The following is an 8,683-nucleotide window of genomic DNA, read 5'->3' as shown; positions in this document are numbered from 1 at the left end:
GCTGTTCCTTTTGAAAAAGGAACAACAAAAACACGAAGTGTTGTTCCTTTTGAAAAAGGAATTGGAAAAAACACGAGCAAAAACACAAAGTGCTGTTCCTTTTGAAAAAGGAACAGCAAAAACACGAAGTGCTGTTCCTTTTGAAAAAGGAACAGCAAAGACACAAAAACAAACCACTGCTGTTCCTTTTGAAAAAGGAACAGCAAAAACTCAAAAATGTTGTTCCGTTTGAAAAAAAGGAATAACAAAAACACACTGACTGTAAAGAGCAATCCTAAGAAAGAAAGATCAAAGAAATATTAAAAAAAACGTATATACAAGAACTTATGTACAAGTCAAAAGAATGAGTTCCTTACTGAATTGTAGGTGAGGAAGATTTTACTTCCTCTCCTAAAATTTTCATGTCAGTATCTTGACGTAGCTGCTCACAGAAGGATTCCCGAGTGAGTGGCCTGCGATAGAGACGAACTCGATGGCCATTTACCTTGAATGCATATCCAGAACCATCGATTGTAATGAGAGTAAGAGTCCCATTATCATGTACTTTCTGGATTTCATATGGCCCCAGCCATCGAGTCTGCAGTTTCCCCAGGAAATCCTGAAACCGAGAGTCATATAACAAGGCCCAGTCCCCTTCGTGAAAGACTTTGTTCTTGATAAGTGCATCATGCCATTTAGCTCACTGCTGTTGAATAAGTGCTGTATTCTGTAATGCAGAGAGCCTTATTTAGTCCAATTCATTAATCTGCTGTAGTCGATTGATTTGTGCCTCACTTAAATCTAGGCCAACTTCCTATGCAGTTCGTAGGGTTTGGATTTCGAATTCTATGGGGAAAATAGGTTGTTTCCCAAACACTAATTGATAGGGCGAATAACCAGTGGTACTTCTCCAGGGGGTTCTATAGGCCCAGAGTGCTTCAGGTAGTCGGGCGACCCAATCACACCTATGTGAAGTAATGGTTTTTGTTAAAATTGATTCTATTACCTTATTGCTGCTCTCTACTTGCCCATTCGCCTGCGGGTGATATGGGGTAGTAATTTTGTGCTGGACGTGATAGTTGTTAAGTGTTGCAGCTAATTTGTTTCCGGAAAATTGAGGTCCTCCATCTGTAATTATTTCTCTCGGAAGGCCATATCGTACAAACAAATGGAATAGGAACTGAACTACCGAATCTTCTGTAGCTCTAGGTAACGCTTTAGCTTCAACCCATTTGGTAACATATTCTGTGGCTACCAAGATATATGTTCTCTGATTTGATGATGGGTTGATGGGTCCAAAGAAGTCAAGAGCCCACTGTTCAAATGGTTCAATAACCAATTGTGGCCTCAGAGGCATCTCGTCGGCTTGACCAGGTCGTCCTGCTCGCTGGCAGCTGTCACAGGCTTGAACGAATTTCTTCGCATCCTTAAAAATTGTAGGCCAGTAGTATCCTGTCTGCAGTACCTTATGTGCTGTTCTTTTTTCTGCAAAGTGTCCCCCACATGGTCCGTCATGACAGGCTTTTAAGATGTCAAAAATTTCATCTTCTCGAATACATCTCCTGATTTGCATGTCTGCCCCTGTGTGGAACAAATAGCCCCCAATCCACGAAAATCGAGTGCTCTTCTGAACAATCTGCTTACGTTCATTAGGGGTTAAGTGCTTTGGTAGTTTACCTGCTGCAAGGTAATTGGCAACATCAGCATACCAGGGTGTTTGGGCAGCAACAGCAAACAGGTGTTCATCCGGAAATTGGTCTTCTACTGCTGCTGCTTCAATTGGTTTTGGTATCCGTGAGAGAAAATCAGCTACAGGGTTCTCCTTGCCGGGTCTATCTTTGATTGTGATATCAAATTCCTGCAATAAGATCAACCATCTTGTTACTCTGGCATTTGTAACAGGCTTATTTGCTAAATATTTAATAGCAGAATGATCTGTATATAAAACAACGGGATAGCTTGTGATATAATGTCTAAATTTATTGACAGCATGTATTACAGCGAGGAATTTTTTTTCCTTGACAGTGTAATTTAATTCATCAGGGGTTAAATTTTTGCTGATATAATAAATAGCATAAGGTTTTTTATCCTCCTCCTGTCCAAGGACTGCACCGATTGCTGTGTCTGAGGCATCAGATGAGATTTGGAATGGTAAATTCCAGTTTGGTCCTCGAAGGACTGGAGCTGTTGATACAAGCTTCTTTAAATCCTGGAAGGCGCGGTCACATTTTTCTGTCCACATGAAATCAACATTACCTGTTAGTGCATATAAAGGTGCAGCAATGTGTGAATAATGTTCTATAAATCGTCTGTAATACCCAGAAAATCCAAGAAAGCTGCGTACCTCCGTCTGAGTAGTGGGGTGGGAATAAGCAAAAGAATGTGAATTTTAGCTGGATCTACCTGAATGCTGGCTGCTGAGACGTAGTGCCCTAGAATAAGCCCTTCTGTCATCATCATATAACACTTTTCGTGGCTTAAGCAAAGCCTGGTAGCAATGCAGCGCTGTAGGACGTTTTCTAGAGTGTCTAGAGCTGGATCAAAATCATCTCCATATGGTGTGAAGTCATCCATGTAGACTTCAAGCCCATCATTTATTAAGTCTACAAAGATGCTAAGAATGACCCTTTGGAATGTGGTAGGGGCATTACATAGGCCAAAGGGTAAAACTCTATAAGCGAACGTTCCCCAAGGACAAGTAAAGGTAGTTTTGTCCTGGTCTTCAGGGGCAATCTGAATCTGATTATATCCACTGAAGCCATCTAGGAAAGAAAATAATTTCTTTCCTGCTAACGTGTCCAGTACTTGGTCTATGAATGGGAGGGGAAAATGGTCTTTTTGTGTGGCTTTGTTTAGCTCCCTATAATCCACACAAATCCTCCATTTCCCATTCTTCTTGGGTACAACCACAAGTGGAGAGACCCACTTACTATCAGAAATAGGATAAATAAAATTAACATCTAAAAGCTTCTGAAGTTCTGCTTTCACAACATCTTTTAGATGGGGGTTGAGTCTTCTTTGCGGTTGACGGACAGGTCTTGCATCTTTTTCTATGTAAATATGGTGGGTGCACAATTGGGGATCAATCCCTTTCATATCAGGATAGTCCCATGCAAATGCTTCTTGATATTTTTGTAACAAATGGATGAGTTTGATTTCTTGGTCCGATGTGAGGTTGGCATTAATGTTTAGTGTTTTTCCCGGTTCAATTTCCACTACTTTACTATTAGCAACAGAAGTCACAGGTATCGTTTGGTCATGTGTATCTTTCAAGGGATCTTCTTCCAGTTCATTCTCGAATGCAGCTTCTATCGTAAAACACTGTGCATGAGGTCTAGATTCAGTTTGACTAACGAAGTTATTGATGGCATCATCTTCTGTTTGATCTTTGAAGTCTAGAGCCTTCTGTATAGTCAATGGTGATTTGATATTGTCAGTAAGGTATGATACATGGTGCTGGTTAGTTTTTATTGTTGTAAGACTTGGCTGTGCTGGAGGATTTAGGACTAGATTTTTGATATTTGGTCCTCTGGTTATTGTCATATTCCCCTGTCGACAACCAATGTATGTATCGGCAGTGGCCAGCCAGGGTCTACCTAAAATTAGAGGGTGTCCATCCAGTCGGGTTTTTGGATTAATTACCAGGAAGTCAGTCGGGTATTCCCAAGAATCTACGGAGACCATGACATCGTATAGAGTTCCTTCTGGTCGCACTACAGATCGGTCAACCAATTCTAACAAAGTAGAAGTGGGTTCTACCGATGTAATCCCAAGCTTTTGGCATGTAGAAGTTGTCAAAATATTAATTGTAGCTCTTAAATCAACTAAAGCATTAGTCAGAGTCTGTCCATAGATTTGAACAGTTACTATTGGGTTTCCCGGATCTTCATATTTAATGGGTATTCCTGATAATAAGTCAGATAAAGTACCGACTACTTGGACTCTTGGGTTAGTGGTTGGGTTCCTCCTTGATTTCTTTATGCACAATTCTTTTATAGTTTTTGCGTATATAGGGATGTCTTGAATGGCTTGGAGGAATGGAATTCTTATGTACAGATTTTGTAACTCCCCCAGAATGTCAAAGTCTGGTTGCTGTACAGGTTGTGGTAAGACTAATCGTTCTGGGAAGGGAGGAGAGGGTTCATTTATTTGATGATGAGTCTGCTCCTTATTTACGCTCTCTTGTTGTAACGGTTGTTCTATTGGTAACTGATCTTCAATGTGCATTGTTTTATCTCCCTCTGTTTCTATTATTCGTCCAGATCTTAACTGAAGATCATTGCACTCCCTCAGTTCAGGTCTGATTTCTGTTGTTTCTATGATTTGGAGAGACTGGACCGGCCTATTATTGGGATTAGGATTAGGTTGGGCTGGGAGTTGCGGTCTCAGATTAGAGTGGGGATTTTTTTGCAAAGCTGGCAGAGTCGGTTGAGGGAGTGGAATAGTTCCTGTTGGCTGATATGTCGATCTTGGCCAATTTATCTGCCAGGGTGAACTTTGTGAAGTAGGGGGGGGGTCCATTGCGGAGGGTATGAGTTATTTTGCCAATATGGTGGAGTGTAAGGAAAATTTGGCCAACAAAATTGGCTTAGCTGATTCATCCATGGATTTGGAGAAGGAAATGGTTGTGATGACCAGTTCGGAAATGGGGGTTGAGATTGATTTTGCCACATACTATATTGTGGAGGCTGAAAAGAAGAAGTCGGGTCTGGAAACACACCTGATTGCCTTGGTTGCCATTGGCGACGCTGGTTAACAAAGTATGCTGATTCCAGTTCTTCTTCTGCTTCCTTATATATTGCTTTCAATCCAGGAAGTGAGGGGCAACTTTCGGTCAGGTGATCTTTTGTACAGATGGCACATGTTTGAACTGTATCTAGTGGACATTCCTTGTGGCTATGCTTTCTCCTACATCGGGGGCAGAAGATCGCCAAATTCTGTTCTGCCTCAATCTGCTTCTGTTTAGCCTACACAATATCAAGTTGTGTAGTTAATGTCCCCAAAATATCAGTTTTAAAGTTTTCTAATAAATTGCCAAGTTCTACACTTGTTACTCCTTCTGTTGGTGCTTTGTTATCTCTGACAAACCGATCATATTCTGCTGGTTTTATCCTTGTGCTGCCTCTCGAACTTCTGATACATAGATCAATGATGTCAGCGAAATTTTCTTGATAAATATCCCCTTTTCCCATGATATTTAATGTTTCGATCCACTACTCTTTCATGCCTCTGATTAATGCAATTTTTAACACATTATCAGGCAGTGGTAATGATGCATAAGGCGACCTTTGTAAATTATACTGAAAACGTTCTACATATTCTTCTAATGTTTCATTCGGTCTAGCTATCATTTGGAATATTTCATCTTTCAATTCTCTAGACCTACAATAGTCTTGATATTTCTTTAGAAAAGATTCCTTCATCTGCTCCCAGTTATTTATAACCCCTCCACCTAAACCCATAAACCATCTTAAGGCTGCTCCTTTCAAAGTGGAGGGGAACAACTTTAATTTCTGGGGGTCAGTGGTGTAATCATATCCCCTGCATAAGACATCAAATTCAAATAAGAATGCGTTTGGGTCTTCTGATGTCAGTCCATGAAATGTAGGAATGTGTTGAAGGGGAATTGCTTTCATAGGAGCATTTGCTGCGGAATCTACTATAGGATATTGTAATGTAGAAGTTTGAGTATTGGGCTGATTCTGCGCCATCGGATCGAATATGTGCCAATAACCTTCAGGGATTTCTAAAAGGGTATTCTTAGGCTGAGAAGGTACGGTTTTGGTTGTCTTAATAGCACTTCCTTTGTCCGGAATAATGGAAGCTCCTGCTACTTGAGGAGATTGAATCCCTTCAATGATTTTTACAGCGCTCCCTTTATCTGGGCTTTCTAATGGATGGATTATCCTAGGAGATCTTGGTTCTTCAACTTCTCCTGTTTCCCCTTCTCCTTCACAAAGATTGCTTAGATTCCCTTCCTGCAGTCGTTCTGGAATAGAATTTTCAATTTCTTGAAAGTCCTGTTCATCAGTCTGACTATGCACCTCAGCGAAGGCTACAGATGGTGACCCTGTGGCCTGAAGGGAACCAGTAGGCTGCTTGGAATTGGTTTTTCTGAAACCTACTGATGGCTGAGATTCAGTTTTCTTATAGATTTCGTCTATGAAGGTCGTTCGGCCAAGGGTTACCGGCCCTTTGGCTTTTTCGGGTTTGAATGGAGGTTTGATAATTTTTTCTGGCTTTTTCTGCTTAGTCATTCATTCTATAAACTACCAAATTCTATTCAACCCACAATTCTGCCAGGAAAGCGGACGGTGGAGCAGGGATTTTACATGCTCCGTACATAGGTTCTTACCTTCCGTTTTTAAAATCCAACTCTCCCCTAGCAGACTCGTACACTACTCTGTAAAAGACAAATGGCTGTACTCTTTCCCCGGCAACGGCGCCAAAATGTAGAGCTGTAACAAGGGTCTCTTTCACCTCTAGTTATGCTACATTAATAAGTCAATCCGGGAACGCTTTGTTATTGCAAAGAGTAGCTCAATCCGAGGCTATTTGTCAGAGTAATTCTTCGTAGTACAGTGTCTAGAAAATACAAGAGTAAATGGATGCTAAACTATAACTAATTTGCTTTTAAAAGAAAGGAATCACACCAGGCAATTTATCAGTCAAGGGTGCGGAAGCGATAACCCATCCCTCTAGAAACTGATGGAAGGAAAATAGAGCATGGACCAAAGATCTGGGAGCTAAGCAGTGACTTGCTGACTCACTACAGCTTTAGACCTTCTCTCACACCAAAACAGTAAATGCAAGGAAATGGAACAGCAGAAAGTAAAATGGAATAGCAAACGGAAAATGGAACAGCAAATCTGAAATGGAACAACAGTAAATGGAATGGCAATAAATGGAACGGCAACTCTGTAAACCAAATCTCGCGAGTTAGAATTGAACTCTCTTTACGCAATCAAATAAAAATCGTCAAAAGCAATTCCAATGAACCTTACTTAATGAGGCGATATTCACAAATGAATTATGGAACAACATTTATCATATATACACAACACACTTATTATAGCAATCTTGTGTTTCCAGAGAATATGACTCTACTTCCAGATAGAGTAATATTACTTTCGGGTTCCCACGAATAAGAGTTCAGATGAATCCAATAGCAATATTTAATATGAAGGCTCTGTAACAAAAACAGTTGGCTTAAATAGTGAACATGCAATCAACTCTGAAGAGATTCATTTACACGATACAAAGTTACTTACATAAATCTCCTGAATAAAACCATTAATGAATTAGTAGTAACAGAGCATGGAACAACATATAACAAACACGTCAGATTACCAAACTATATAAACAATCCACACAGAAACCAAATTATAATGATACAAAAGCAAGTGTCCTTCGGAGCCGGGCCCTTAGCTTCCAAGGATACACTGCCTTAGATTACTCCAAGACGCAGAGATGAAATGAAGCACCAAGTCTTTCGTATTAATGCATCAACAAAAGTACAACAAAACAAGTCTTAACGAGACTCGATGATCAAAGTTCAAACTGAGACTTAAATTTACATATATGAAAAAGGTCTCTCGAGCTTAACACTGCTGCCTCTTTTTATAGGAGAAATGGCGGAGGTATCTAGGTAGCAAAAATAAGCAAGACAACGATCCCTCAGGATCAAAGATCCTGAGGGATTCGCCAAGCCGTTACTCCTTGATTTTCCTTTCCCTGCTTCGCCGAATCGATAATTCTTCTTTCTTTCCCAGGTCGTTCTGCTTCGATCCGCTTGATCTCGTTCGCATCCGGTTTCCTCCCAAAGGGATAGCAGTTACTCTTCCTTTGTCTTTTCCTCTTAAACAGTAATCCTTCGTTTCCACCCTTTTCTGCATGAAAAGATAACAATTATCAGTGATTACATTTTCATACTAATTCTCACATATTCCACTAAAATACTTTATCTCTTTAAGTTCATTATGCAGAAAGGGTTACAATTGCTACCGAAAAGTCACTAAATTGTTGGTCAAAAACATACCTTTCCAGAGCTCCACACTTACATGCTTTTCTTGCTTGTTTGTGTTCTTGCTTGTTTTCTTACTTGTTTTGCTTTCACTTTTACTTCTACTCTTGCTTTGCTTTGTTGTTTGTTTTGTTCATTCATAGGTTAGTTTGCATGAAACCATGTGTGAGTCATGAAAACCATGCATGATGTTATCCATCGATCAATGTCATATTGGCTTCGTGGATCGTACTCTTTAGCCGTTGATCTAGATCCCAGGGAGTCTTGCTTGGGAGCATTGCGATTTCTTTAAACCCGATGACTGATTGTGTTTCTGACTTTGGCCCGCTAAATTCCCTGTTCAACGCATTTTGGTTCTCTACTATCCCTGCGTTTGGGTAGTCATTAGAGTGCTTGATATACCATGTTAATGCATGATCCTGCAGCGTGCTCACGAATGTAGCCTTCTTAATATTGTTGTTCGTGACGCCTTATGCTTCCCATACTGCTCTTACCACCAACCAGAATTGGCCTAGATCTTCATTCCCTACTCCTTTGAATATTGGTAGTTTGATGGCTCTCACCATACCACACTATGGAGGTGGTGGAGGTACAGTGGGCGGAGATGGAGGTGAGGGAGTTGAAGTGGGTGGCAGTGTGGGTGGAAGTGGTAACTGCGGAATGCGCTGCCTTATCAAACTG

This window comes from Pinus tabuliformis, chromosome 3_1, assembly GCF_031772625.1.
Source record: "Pinus tabuliformis cultivar Carrire ecotype Pingquan chromosome 3_1, CPIR1, whole genome shotgun sequence".
Lineage (NCBI taxonomy): Eukaryota > Viridiplantae > Streptophyta > Pinopsida > Pinales > Pinaceae > Pinus > Pinus tabuliformis.
This window is presented reverse-complemented; position numbering follows the sequence as displayed.